The sequence below is a fragment of the Zonotrichia albicollis genome, chromosome 13 (genome assembly GCF_047830755.1).
Source record: "Zonotrichia albicollis isolate bZonAlb1 chromosome 13, bZonAlb1.hap1, whole genome shotgun sequence".
Lineage (NCBI taxonomy): Eukaryota > Metazoa > Chordata > Aves > Passeriformes > Passerellidae > Zonotrichia > Zonotrichia albicollis.
Window position 1 is genome coordinate 13458061 of NC_133831.1, and position 14328 is coordinate 13472388.

General features: G+C 40.8%; 1 protein-coding gene across 2 annotated transcripts in view; it reads left to right on the forward strand.

The window, feature by feature from the left end:
• PEPD (peptidase D) overlaps positions 1 to 14328 on the forward strand; it is a 203238-nt gene that overhangs the window by 149042 nt on the left and 39868 nt on the right. The gene's annotated exons all lie outside the window — the stretch shown is intronic.

Consider the following 14328-nt stretch of genomic DNA (forward strand, 5'->3'; position numbering starts at 1 on the left):
TCTTTAAAATATGTTTGATTTTATCAGCCTCAGGTATCTCAGTGTCAGGGAACTATAACCTACCAAATACATCAATCACTCAGAGTTTCAAACTGCTGAGCAGCACCTGTGCCTCAACAAAGAGACAAGGTGTAACAGGGGCTGGAATAACCTGCTCTTGGTGAAGATGTTTTCAGGTGCAGGAGGTGTCAGCAAAGGCTGCCGCAGATGCAGGAATATTGTATTTGTGGGGTGCCCTGTGACAGGGAGGAATGATAAATCTGACTCTGTGCTCTCAGAAGGCTAATTTATTACTTTATGATACTATATTATAATAAAGAATACTATACTAAACTATACTAAGGAATACAGAAAGGATCCTTACAGAAGGCTAAAAAGACAATAATGAAAACTCCTGACTCTCTCCAGAGTCCCAACACAGCTTGGCCCTGATTGGCCAAAGAGTGAAAACAACTCACAGCAGAATCCAATGGAACAATCACCTGTGGGTAAACAATCTCCAAACACATTCCAAAGCAGCAAAACACAACAGAAGCAAATCAGATAATTATTGTTTTCCGTTTTCTCTGATGATTCTCAGCTTCCCAGGAGCAAAATCCTGGGCAAAGGGATTTTTCAGAGGATGTGAATGTGACACATGAGCACCTGCCAGGCTCCAGCCACTGCCCTTCCCTGGCTGGCACTCACAGAGCAGACTCTGCTCCACATTGGCTTCTTAGGATTTATCTCAAGGGGGAATAAAGCAATAATAAGAAAAAGTGATTTAATTTCTGTAAAGACAATTTAAAAACACACTCATTTTCCAGAGTTAAAAATAATGTTTCAGGAAAAGTCTTGAGGTGTAGCATGCATGAGCAGCATACAAATTCTGAGTGGTTTCACTGTGGGACTTTACAAATGTCTAATTTGGGTGTGTAAGGGTGTGTGTGTGCATACAGAGGAGGCATTAAAATGACAGTGTGCTAATTTTCTGTGTATATTAGCATTTGTATATTGGCTTTCAATTAAGCTTTTTAACAGCTATGGGGAGCCCTCTGTTGGATAGTCTTAGGAAGCCCTGAACATGGAGAAAAAATAGACTTAATTTTTGATGAAAAAGAGGTAAGAGTATTTTAAGGGTTATTTCTGTGTCTGCCAGCATTTTGGCATAACATTAATCTAACTATTCATAGAGTTGTGTGTAATAGAATTGGGAGATTGGGAATTTGGTGTGATTTTTAATAAATTATTCTGTAGAATTTCATGTCTTTTTCTTAACATTACTTGCTGGATATGAATAACATTCATGGGTTTTGCAGAAATGTGCAGCTCAGTTTTTTTATGTACAAAGCAGTGCAGTGCAGGAAGTATCATAAATAAGTTAACTAAGCACCTGAATATTAGAAAAATCACATTTGGAAAACTAAGGCTTTGCTTCTGTGAAATGCATCACTGGCTTTTTAAAAAGTGTAAGTACCAAGGATTTAATTGTTAAAAGAAGATCATAGGCCAAAATATTTGTGCTATTGCATTTTTATTTCTTTTTTAAGGCTGTTATTCTGACTTCTTTGTCAAAAGCTGTGGAAGGTTTAGAAAAGCCTGGTTTTATGATGTTTTTTTCTTAAATTAACCTGTATCAAGTGGGTTTATTGCTTCTGTAAGAAGCTGGTATGGAATTGTATCTCTGATAGTGCATCATAATCCACACTTTTTATAGGTACAGCTTCTGCACTAAAAGATCTCAGTGCAAAACAAAGGACTATCAAGGGAATTTCTGACACTCCTTGTTAATACACATTGTCTTGCTAAGCAGGGCTATCCTTTTCAATCTGTTAAATATTGAAATAGCTATCTAACACAAAGCACTGTGATTGACAGAGAAAGAAATCAGTATTTTTAGGGAGGTTTAGGTGTTCAGGATACAGATATTTAACTGGTATGGATATTAAAAGCAAATATTGCAATAGCACCAAATCAGTGCTTTGTATAAATGATTCATGTGCTATAGCATTCTGTGGTGAACATGGAAATTATCAATTTGCTCTAAACCAAACACTTTCCCTAAGCAGGTGCCTGTTTCTGTGATCAGAAAGGTCATCCAGAAAAATGGGGTAGGCTGAGTCACCATCGTAGGCACTTGGCCCTTTTACTCAGTATTAACTTTAAATAAAATCTTCTACTTGGAATGTAGCAAATCACAGCTGGCAGTGATGATGTATGGCCATGCTGTTCACAAATTCTGATTTTCTTCTGTCATCTTAAAACTCTGACAGCTTGGATTGGAGCTGAGCCCTGGGCTGAGGTTCACTGCATCCTTTCCAGGTTTTGCATTACAAATGGGATGCCAAGACCCTTTTGTTTCTGTACTGAGGCATTTGGTAGTAGGGAAAGTGGAGTCCCAAGCTAAATACTTGTTGTAGTTTGCAATCTCCTGCCTTGCACACAAGAGGCTTCCAGCATTTTGGAAAACCAAAGGTCTTTCAGAGTTGAGGAGTAGAATGACATTGAAAGCTGCTACTCAAGAGGACAATGACCCAAATAAAAAGAAGGAGTAGAGATCTGAGTCCTTTAGGCACAAATCCAATGTGCACCTGGGAGTCCTGCTCAGAGAATGGCAGCCCCACATGGCAAGTGTCTCATGGGCAGCTGGCTTTTGTTCACACTGCAGGAAGAGGTTGGGTCAATACTGGTTCCAGGGCCCTGTGGGAGGTGGGAACTCTGGTTTCAGCTCTCCCAAACTCATCTCTGATTTTGGCTGGAAGTGATGACCTGACCCTGGGAAACAGCATCCAGTTCAGTAGGAGCCAGTGTGCTTCAATGAAAAGTGTTAGCTCAACAAATCAGCATCTGCCACCTGAGAAATTAAAGCTGTCTTAAAAATAATGGAAGCAAATTGCCTTGAGTCCTGCTGCCCTTGCCCTGCAGGAGTTACACCATGGCTGGGGAGAGAGGGCAGGGAGGGGACAGCAATGAGCATCAAAGCCACCTGCAGCAGAGCAAGGGCAGGGCAGATGTCTCTGCTCACCTCTGTGGTCTGCTGGTTTGTTCTAGAAATCTGAAGTGTATATTTTGTGTTTTGATTTGAGTAGTTTCTGAGTAAAATTGGAGTTTATTGCATTGTTGGCTCTGGCAGGCTGACTTTGTGGTTTCCTGGCATTGCCACGTGCCAAACTCATGGCAGGAGTTGATTGTTCTGTTACAGTTGATCAGCAGGGCTCCTGCAGTGTTTGGCAAATAAAAAATGCTTCTGTGATCTTAAAATAAACATTGATTCTTCATGATGGGGCTTACACTTAAATAACAGAAATGTAAGAAAATCAGCCTGATTTAACAGAAATCAGATGTAACTGAAGTAGATACAGCTGTTACCTCAGGTGCCTTCCTGCAGGTGTCATGGGTTGCAGGTCTTGGTATTTTTATGGCATCTGCCAAATGTACCTCAGTGAAAATTCAGCACTTTGGAAACAATTCTCATAGGCAGGTTCACTGACCTTCAAGCACTTACTGATATTTTTGGGGGTTAGTAGGTCCATTTTGGCTTTGCAAAATAATGAAAATAATTGTCTATTCTGCTGAAAAAAAAATAAATTAAAAATTAACATTTTGAAATATCCTCCTCAGTTACAGTGTTAATGAAGAGCAGACCCCAAGGATCACAGGCACTCACCTGGGCTGGGGCAGCTGCAGGGGACCCTGCTCCTCCCTGGAGCCAGGGCCAGAGTGTGATTTATGAAGAGGACTGGGGTGAAAGCATAAATAAGGGGAGTACAACCAGCATCAACTGCTTGGGAAGTGTAGCAGACCCAGGAGAGAATCCATTAACCTTGTATTCACAGTGGGACTATCTATAATTTATAAAATAAAACTAGCTTTTAGAAGCTTAAATAGAAGCAGGTTGGATCAACAGAAGATGGATTTCATTTTATTTGACTGTTTATTTTAACATTCACATAATTGCTTATTGATTACTTATTTTATAGAAATAATTTATAGATTTCAGTGACAGTACAGTGTCCTTGGTGAAACAGAATCTCTCTCATTGCTGTTCTCATGATGTGCCATCACTGCTGTGGATGACAGTAAAACAAGTTTTACCTGGAAATAGTTTTATTGCTTTCAGGTACTAGAAAACTTTGTAAGTGTCACAAAACCAAACACATTTGTCATAAAAGTCCAACGTTTGCATAATGTTAAATGATTGAAGTGTGTCTTGGCTGTATCAACAAGCATGGCTATTTGCTGACTCAAATGATAGAGCTGGGGACACGGAAAACTGTCTAGTACTGCAAAAAGCCTTTATCTGAATAGTTTAACTCTGAGGCATATTTCTGTTTCTGCCTTTTTCCTAAATATCCCAGTGCAAATTTAAATCATCAGAATCATACTGACAGCAGGGGGCACTAAAAGAAGAGCTGTGGAGAGGAGGGAGCTTTGCCCAAGGTTTCATTTTGGTAACATCGTGCCCTTGCCGGAGCAAACACTCAGCAGCCCTCTGGGAGCACTGCCTCTACATGCTTGCATTCTGCTCAAGCTGTCACACTTGGGTTTGTTTCCTTCCATTTGGCACCTGGATGTAGCTTTTGGTGTTTCCTTTGTATTATTACCTGTGGTGCTCTCAAAAGATCCTCCTAGCACTCTCCTATTGTCATTTCAGAGGATTTGTTCATCACAGGGAGTTTTTCCTGGCTGCAAGTGCAGGTAGTTGGGGAAGTTTGTTCTGGATGAAGCAGAGAGGGAAGATGTTGAATGTTTGGGGCTGTTTATTTTTAATGGCTAATATTCACATATTTATTGTAATATTGTACAGCTTTGTGGGAAATGCACTATTGGAAGATAGTGCATTTCCCACAATTGCACTATCTTCATTGGAAGAATAAGTGTAAGACTTTCTCTGATGACTGAATCATTATTTCAGGAAAATATTTTCAGGCTGTCATTTATTTCAGGAAAATATTGGAAAGTTTTCAGTAAGTCAAGAAAAGATTTAGGTGAGCTTGAAAAAGGTATACCAGAAAAGATGATCAAAGTTTGCTGTATTTGTTTTTCAAACTCTTTTTGGAAGTCTCGATATTTTATCAAGTTGTACAATACTAATACCAACCTAGAACCAGAACTCATTTGTCCAGGTGGGGGCAATGTTGTATTTTAAAAGCTGGAATTGACCTTCTTTTTCCATCAGATAATACAAGTCCTTCCTTTTCCAACCCAAGTTCTTCAGTGTCTGCTATTAAAACCATCTATCCTATGGTACAAAATATTGTATTTATTACTTCTTGAAAGCACAGCTTGTAAGATCTCAGGATGTTCATGTGTCAGATGTAAATGCTCAACCATTTTATGTGGGTGGGACCAGTATTCTCATTTGGCCTTGTGCACTTTTATGCATTTTGAAGTTCAGTGCTGTAATAATATGCAAAAATTATGGTTAGCTTTAACTTTTCAGTCTGCAGTTTTGAAACAGCTTGTTGGTAGTAATGGCTTTGTTTCTAATAATAATACAAAGTACATTGCTGCTACTTACTTGTTGATTGCAAAATTAACTGGCTATCCATTTCTGGAATAATTCCTTTGGCCTGATTCCTCTGGTTTGATTAATATTTACTGTTTTCATCAAGTGTAGGTATTTTTCATTTTGTTGTACCTATGGACTATATTAATTTTATGCTAATTCAGAAAAATTGAATTTGATTAAAAATAGAGAAATGTATTTGCTAGAATTAACAATAATTTTGCTGTAATTGAATGGCTTCTGTTAGTACTGGTTAATTCAGGCTGTGAGGTTGCTTTCTGTCAGAAATAAGAATAAGCCTATTCACCAAAGCTCAGATCACCAAGTATTAGTAGTGTGTTTGCTGTAACAAATTTTAGCTTTCCTTTAAGGGCTGTATTACAGTCTGCCTTGTAATTTTTGCTGTCTATAATGCATGTGAAATGTCTTTTTAATTGTCAACTGTGAGTTTTATCTGTCATAGTTTTAGCATAGCACTCCCAGCATATTCTGAAAAAACCTGGCTGCTGTTGGACTTGTAATCTACTTTTTGTGGTGGTCTTTAACACAAACACACATGCAGTGTGGTAGAAGTACTCTTGATGGATGTTGCTTGTGCTGGATGGAATTCAGTAGCAAAACCCTTTTCATTGGTGTGGGGAAGTGAATTGGGTAGGTCAAAATGCAGTTTTAGTGGGAGTCTGCCTGGCTTTTAAACCACTCCAAGTCCCCAGCACAACTTCTGTGTGCTGCCCCTGAAGCAGATGTAATTCCCAGTCCCTGTATCAGGTCAGTGCCAGTTCTTCCCTTGTGTCTGCCCAGAGAATCTCATTCCCCACAGCAGGGGCACAGTGTGGCAGAGCCTCAGGGGGAGTTTAGTTTAACACTCACACAATTGCTTATTGATTACTTATTTCTGAGCCCCTGTTCAGGGCAGGACTATTCCTAATTGCAGTTGCCTACAATCCACTTCAGGTGCTGCCATGAGGAGTGGGTGTTTCCTTCAAATAGGAAAGAAATGTTCTTACAGGCAAAATAACTTGCTCAGCAGGGGAATAGGGAGCCTCCTTTTTGGAAATACTGGTTGCTGCCTTCACTGCTGTGCACTTGGCTTGAGCTTTTGGACATGCCCATGGAAAGGCTAGCAACTTCTTCTCAGGGGTTTTTCATTCAGTTGTCAGCTTCTGTAGAGTATTCTAAAACTCCTGTCTGTTGTGTTCCATTTGAGACTTGATAATTTGGAGGTTGCTTGACCAATCAACAAAAAAACCAAGTGAACCTGTGCCATTGGATACTGGCCCAGTTTTGATCATGGAAAACATTGAAAGTGTTTTACTTTGATGGACATGTGTGAGCATGCCCACACACGTAAGAAAACGTGACAATATTTACAGTAAGATCATGAAGTAACATCTGCCCCTTCACGTGTTCAGCTGCTCTCCAGTGGCTGTTTGTCAGGGCAGCACAGGTCAGAGTGCCCAGACACAGCTGCTGGAAGCCAAGCCTTGTAGTTCTGATTGCCAGCACCCAAGAATCATGGCCTGGTTTGGAAATATCAAACTTTTACAATTCACTTTCAGTACTCCCACTTCTCAGCAGACATCTAGAAATGGACTGGTTTAGTCAACTGCAGCCATTCAGTGACTTCCAAATGGAGCTGTGCTGTTCTTACCCTGAGACACATTCTGGTGAGGAGCCAGTGAGCTTTGCTGCTGTTGTGTTCATTGGGAAGCAAACAAGCAATTGGGGAGCTGCCAATGCAGGTTTCTCCCTGGATGCTCCCTCTCTTCCTGCAGCTCTGGCTTCCTTGCTCCTTGCTGGAGCAAGTCATCTGCAGCCATGAGTGCCCCAGATACTGCTTTTCCAGTGGGGAGGCTCCTCATGGATGGAAACTAGCCAGAACTTGGAGTTTGCTGCCACCTCTGCTGATTTTTCAGCAAATTGTCTCTGCTAAAGAGAGTACTGCTGAAGAGAGTGACTTGAGAGGCTTAGTAAATATGTCTGTTAAAAAGGGATAATAATTAGGGCAGTAAAGACAGAAAAAAACCCCATCCATTCAGCAAAAAGACAAGTCAGATAGGTAACCCTTTCATCAGAACTTTTCCTGGTCTCTGGCACACTGTCAGAGGGATCTGGCTGTGGTTTTCAGCTGCCTTCTGCATCCTGTGGAGCCCTCATTGCTCCTTCCCCAGCCCAGCATGGTGTTCCCAGTACTTGTGATTTGTGTACAACCCCTCGGTATCAGAAACATCCCTCTGCTTTAGCTGAAACTCTGAGAATGGCACTTGGGGTGAATTTATCTGTGAACAAGCCAGTCTGAAGATTTTTTGGCTCTTTGCTCTGGGCAAACTTAACATTTTTAAGAAGGCATTAATGCAAACTACCTGGGGATAGAAGAGGGTTTATATTTGGTCATGGAATTGATTGTTTTAGTGCAGAAACTTAAGGATCTCATCTTAGATTTCTTCAAGACATAAATGCTGTAAGCAAGGGACTCCTTCTTAGCCTATGGATGAAAATAGCAATCTTACTAGTGTACATGGGTGTTTACTGAACCAGCTCTTGCATGCAGCTCATTGGTAAATTCAGTGAGATTTAGATTTCATATCCTATGGGAGGAATGGATCTGAAGGTCTGCTTAGCTCAAATCATTGTAAGAGAGGACATTCCCATACTCTGTTGGTTTTCTCTCAGCATCAGGGCTGAAGCAGCAGAGCAGGGGCACAGCTCCCTCACACCAGCACACTGCTGCTCTGATTCTGTGAGCCAGATTCTCTGATTCTGTGTCCTGTGTGACACTGAGGGGAAACCTGAGCACTGCAGGCACCAACACCCACTGAAGCTTTTGTGTTCAGTTGTTTTATTTTCTTTTCTATTTTTAAATCCAGCCAGCTCAAACTTTTGTGTATTCTTGCTACAGCCACTGAAGTCTCTGTAGTTGGAATTGTAGAGATCCAGGCAGGCAATCCTCTCTCCTTCAAAATTCAGTGTAGACAGAGATATTTATTTTTATTACACTCTAACTGAGCAAAGCTTGGTTAGTGGTGGATTTTGTCATCTTCTGTGTGAAGAGTTTGAGACAAAACTCCCATAATCTTTGAGATAGTTTGGGAAAGCCTGTGAAGTGAGACAGTGGTACAAGATGAGCAACGATAAAAAAGTCATGGAGAAGGTAGACAAGATGAAAAGAATTGAAGAGAAACAATAAGTGTGGGAGCCCATGGTTACCTGACTTGCAGCTGGGTGGAGAGTGGCTATGCAGTGAAAGTACATTTACCTCTGGCTGCAGCCTCTCCTTTTGAACAGGAGGCTTAAACAAAAACTTGATTTCTTGTGAATACCCAGAATCAACTCTCCTACACAAAAAGTATTCTCCAACACTTTTTAAAGGTTATTCTTGACTCCAGGAGTGCTGATGACAAAAGGCTGGCTTAAACCAGTGAGCCAAGCCTGGCTTCAAGACAGAGCCAGTACAAGTTCCTTGTCTGCCATGTCAGATGGAAGCTGGTAACAGCAAGGCTTCTCTCAAAAAACCTCATCCTGAGCATGGTAGGACTATACACTATGCTGTCCCAATTCTCTCCTGGGGTTTGTGATCTTATCTTACCTGGTGTTGCTTTTTTAATTGATAACTCTTGGCTAGTTAAGATGCAAATGTGTGAAAGAGTGTGTGTCATTTATCTCTCTGTTTTCTTCCTTGTGATATCATTTACATTAATTCATTCCTGTGGTCTCCTATTAAACCACCCTATTTCCACATCAGCTGGCCTGTTTCCAAAACATATCTCATAGAAATGCTGATACCTAGTTCCCTTAAGCTTGAAATTGCCTTAGAAGTGTTTAACCAAACAAACAGTTGGATTTTGTGAGTGTGTGAATACTTAAGGATTTAATTGCTGCATGAGGTGTAAAGCACAGAGTGCTTTCTGTGAACTCAGAGCAGAGTGTTCTGAGATCACACAGCATAAATCTCCAGTTGGGGGTGATTTGCTTTTATGGCAGTAAGAGGAAGACAAAACTGTGTGTACCTTTATTCCTGCTGTCCCAAAACTGGCTGGCACCAGTTCATCTGTGTGGCTGCTCATTGGTGTGTTGGTTAGTAATGCCTCAAACCCCTGAAACCTCAGTAAATGTTGCTGAGTAAAGTGCTTCAGTTTTCAAGCCTGTTTAACCTGAGGAGTGAGGAGGGCACTGTAAGATAGGGCAATATCAGTTTTCTAATTGCTGGTCTTGCAAACCCAGCCAGAGGAAGGGAAGATTTGTCCTGAGAACAGACTGGGGAGGAGGTGGGCTGCAGGTGGGTGATGCTCAGGATCAGGGTGCATTGCACAAGGACATCCACCTGGGTCTCACCCCAGTCATCACTCCGCCACATTAACAGCTGCACAAGAGTAATTCTTTTATAAACACCATGAGGAGATCCAGCTCTGAGTGTACAGATCAAGCAGCTCTGTGGAGCAGGAAGGTGACAGCTTTATGTGTTAGCTCGTGGGAGTAGATGTAGGCTTCCCAAAAAATGCCTGCGAGAGCTTGTCTTTGGGCTGGGTTGGTGCTTGGATCATAACAATTCCTACACATGGCTCAGATATCCCAAATAAAGTATTGCTTCCCATTGTGATATTGGCCATAATTTGCTTCATTGCCTGGCAGTTTCAAATTATTTGACAATAAAAGTGTCAGCAAGCCTATAAAAGTAAAACACATGCTTAAAGGAAGATGATGCTTTATTTTTGAAAAATGGTATACAGTGACTTTATGGAGAAAAGAACTATGACTTTTTATAGTCCACAGTGTTCAAATTTAAAGTGTTACGCAAAGTGTTCGTGGTGCTTCACAGTCAAAGGTTAAGAAAGCTAAAATCAATATCAAAATGCATATTATTTTTCTTGGCTTGAAAGCAAAAAAAGTAACTATAAATCTGCATTTTGTGGTGCCAATATTCTGTGAAAGTAACACAGCCATGTCTTACTCATGTGTTTTGTTTCAGAGGGAAAGGAGGGGAAAGGAGCTTTTGTGCATCACGTTGTGTTTCAGTTCCAGCATTGACTTACAAACCTGTATTCATTTTAAAATTGACAGGACTTGAAATATTTCCTCCCAAACTTCCCTGCTGGGTTCCTGCACAGGGAGCAGAGCCCCAGTTGTGTTGTGCCTGGCAGAATGCTGCAGGGACTTGCTGGGAAGGGCTGCTCTGAGGAGGGGCATGTCCAGCCAAGCCTGTCTGCACTGCTGTGGCATGTCACACACGTCTCTCCTTCTTTTTGACTATGATACTGGTTTATGTGCAAAATGATTGAAACTTGTGGGTTTGTGTTTTTCCCTGTGAAAGTAATTAAATGCTGTTAGTTATTTTTGAAGGTGGCTTATAAAGCAGGCAGAAGGAACCTTGTATTCCAATGCTGTTGGCTAATGTTGGATTACTGGTTCATTCTGTCAGTAGAACAACTGGCATGTTATCTGATTTTTCTTATATTTTGCATTGTTCAGTTTTAGTTAGTAATGTTTACAGTATTTTGCAATATGTTTTGTAGGAAAGATTGTGTACACACACAGAACTGAAGCCTCCACTGGGAGAGCTATGTCCATAATTCCAAGAAATTTAGACTGTTTTTGCTATGCATCTTTTACTTATGGTATGGTTCCCTGGTCATTCTAGAAAATAAATTGAAACAGTAGCATGGAGTTTTCATGGGGTGCTCAGGTCTTCTGGCTGTTAAATCTGCTTTATACATTATTATTTTCACCCTGAAATGAAGGTGTTTGTTGTTTTGCTCACAACAGAATGATGCAAAGCAGGATCAGCTTTCTCTCAGAAGGCTTTCAAAGAGATTGAGCTGGCCTCCTCAGCTCCAAGCTGAATCAATGAACAGTTTGACATAAAACCCAATGTCTCTCTTTGGTCAGCACCACTCCTCTGATCAGCATCCCTTTCCAATGCCTCAGAAACCTGACAACCTCAACCCTATCATCTCATTGAAATCAGCAATTCACAATTGTTCTTGCTGCAGAAGGAGTGGTGAAAAGGTATTTTTAGAATGAAGTTTTTCATCATTCAGCAGAAAACTGAACTCACAGTATTGTCATACAAAATGTAAAGTTTATGCAATATATATGTAATGATGACATACACAGGCTGCTACATGTGTAGCACTTAATCCATCTAAAAGGGAGATGTGATAGGGTTTGGTGAATGTTTATGATATTATTGCATATGTTGTTCTGTTTTTAAACAGCTCTTAAGAGGTAAGCTATAGATCAAGATGCCTGTAGGCCTGTTTTCATTTCTGCATTTAATTTGTTTATATTGCTGCTGCATTTGATAACATTCCAAATAACATTAAGTAGTTGTTTCTGTATGTGACCCTTTTAAGACCACACTACCAGACAGGTAATTTTGTACATGCAGTTGAGAACAAACTAGAATGCACTGGTAGTATCTTTTTCAATTTACCATCTAATTTCAGTGTAAAATAAATGTGCTTTTTATAAGGAACCTTCTTTTACAAATTTTTTTCTGGTTAGTCAACAGGAAAAGATAGTAGCTGTCAAACATTTTATTTGATTTGATATAAATGTGCTTCACCATTTATTTTGCCTGGCAAGCAAATACATGAAACTGGGATCTTCTCAGGCTTCCATTATTTTCTCAGTAAAACTACAATATTTTGGCTATTTCCATGTCTTGGGCAACATTTTAGCTAATGGATATGTTCCCAACTGAAGTTAAATGGAAGAGAATTCCTGATAAGAGCCAAAATATCTCCCAGATGTCCCATTTGGTTTGGATGCTTTCTCACTGAAGCATACAGGCTGGATGGTCTGTGGTGGAATTTGAAAGATCATCTTCCCTCATGTCTCCTCTTGTCTGGAAGCCAAGAGACCTGAACAAATGGTGCTTCCTAGCTTGTGAGCCTTGTTTTGGTGTACCAGCAGCTTTGTGATTTTTTTTTTTCCATTCAGTTCTCCTGTAATTCAAAAATTATTTAACAGCCACTGAGTGATGAATGGGTTTGAGAAAATGCTGATAATTGTAAGGGTAAAGACATAGGTAAAATTCTGCCTCTGGTAAGTTCAGAATAACTACTTTGCAGGGTAAAATATACAATAAAATACACAAAGCATAGCAACTTCCAGTAGACATGTTCAGGGAGTTCTCAAGTTGTCACAGCTTTAGTGTCACCCTGCTGAATTGGCATTTACACTTGTAAGTGCAACAGTTAGGCCACAGCCCTGCTGCAGAGCCCACAGAGCATCTTGAAACTTGATTTGTGACTTTGAAAGGCTCAGTCTGGGATGGGTTCAAAGCTTTAGAACTGATCTGTTTCTTGTTGGTACATTACAGCATGTAGCAGCTTCTTCCATGATTCCCAGTTGCTGTAACTGCTTTTCTGTGTCTGTAGAATTTTTATGCGCATCTTTAGTAATTTTTAGAAGTGAGTCTAACCATAAAATCAAAGCTTAGACAGTGTTGATGGTGTTTCTGATTTTGAGGTTTGGCCAGGCTGGTTTACAGTTCCTGTTCTGGTGTCCAGTCGTGGTTTTTTCACCCTGACATTTCCTGCCTGTTTTGTATCTTTTTTCAACTGGCAAATTTCTGATTTAACTTTCCATATTCCATATTTAGGTGAATGACTGTGGTGTGTGCACCAGCCTGGTAACACAGATAACTTTGCTCTCTCTCTGAGCTCTCTCCTGAGGAGCTGCTGCTGCAGCTTTAAGGCTGGTGCAGCTGCAGCCACTGGGGCAGTTCCTGATGTTCCAGTCCTGCAAGTCTCTGCAGCTGAGCCTTGCCCAGTCTGGGGAGGCTGGCAAAGACTCCAGGCAGGGCAGAGATTTGTTCATGGAGGAAATCATAGAGTGGATTTGAAAAGTTCTTGGAGTAAATCTTCATGTGGCTGTGTGTGCAATGCAGCAAGAAGAGCCCTAGCCCTGCTGAAATATTCTTCAGTTTTCTCATGATTGCCTTTGTTTACTCACTGTGCGTTGCTTTCAGTGCAGTTGTGTTGGAAATGGTGATCACTGCAGCAGAGTGTGATAGCAATTTCTGTGGTAGTTTATATTTATCCTTACCTGGTCACACATGCTGCATGGGGACAGAGCCGCACTGCAGGTTTTCCTAATTGCTGCTGTAATTGGGACTCAGTGGCAGAGAGGCTGCCCCAGAGGAGTGCCCTGCCTTCTGCTTGTGCTGCTGACTGACCCTGCTGTGAAACAGCAGCAAGAGGAGGAAAACTCCAAGGTTTTCAAACAAAGTGAAGGAAAATCATATTTCTTATGGTGATTTCCTTGGGGTGGTTGGAAGAAGACTTAAATTCACAGATTTCAACTCTGACTCATTACCACAGAAATCAGGAGGTCACACAAATACTGTATGAAGATCAAAATCTTGTATATAAAATGTTCCTTCCTGCAATCAATGCATGATGAACCAAGGGGGTTATTTGCTCAAGTGTTGTCTGGTCCAAATGGTTATTTGGTTATTTACTGATTTCTGATCCTGCTGAAGGCACTGCAATGCCTTATCAAGCATGCTTGAGAAGCATGGTACTGCAAATGTCTCACATGGTCTTCACAAGGGTGTAGAGACCCACTTGCTGTTCTTGTAGCTTGATTTCTGGCAGCTGAGCAATCAGTGGTGAGTCATTTAGTCATGTATAGAATAAATGCACTTCTTAAGGGGTAACCCAGGTTCTTTGGCCCCATAAAAAAAGCACTTCATAATTTCTTTCTTCTGCCTCTGGTGCAGAGAGCTGTACTGTGTGTACTTTTGTGGTTGGCTCTTTCCATAATCCTTATTCCATTAACATTTCTCTGTTAAGTGAGATTCTGTAGTGGAAGCTGGATGCTGTATGTGGTGCTTG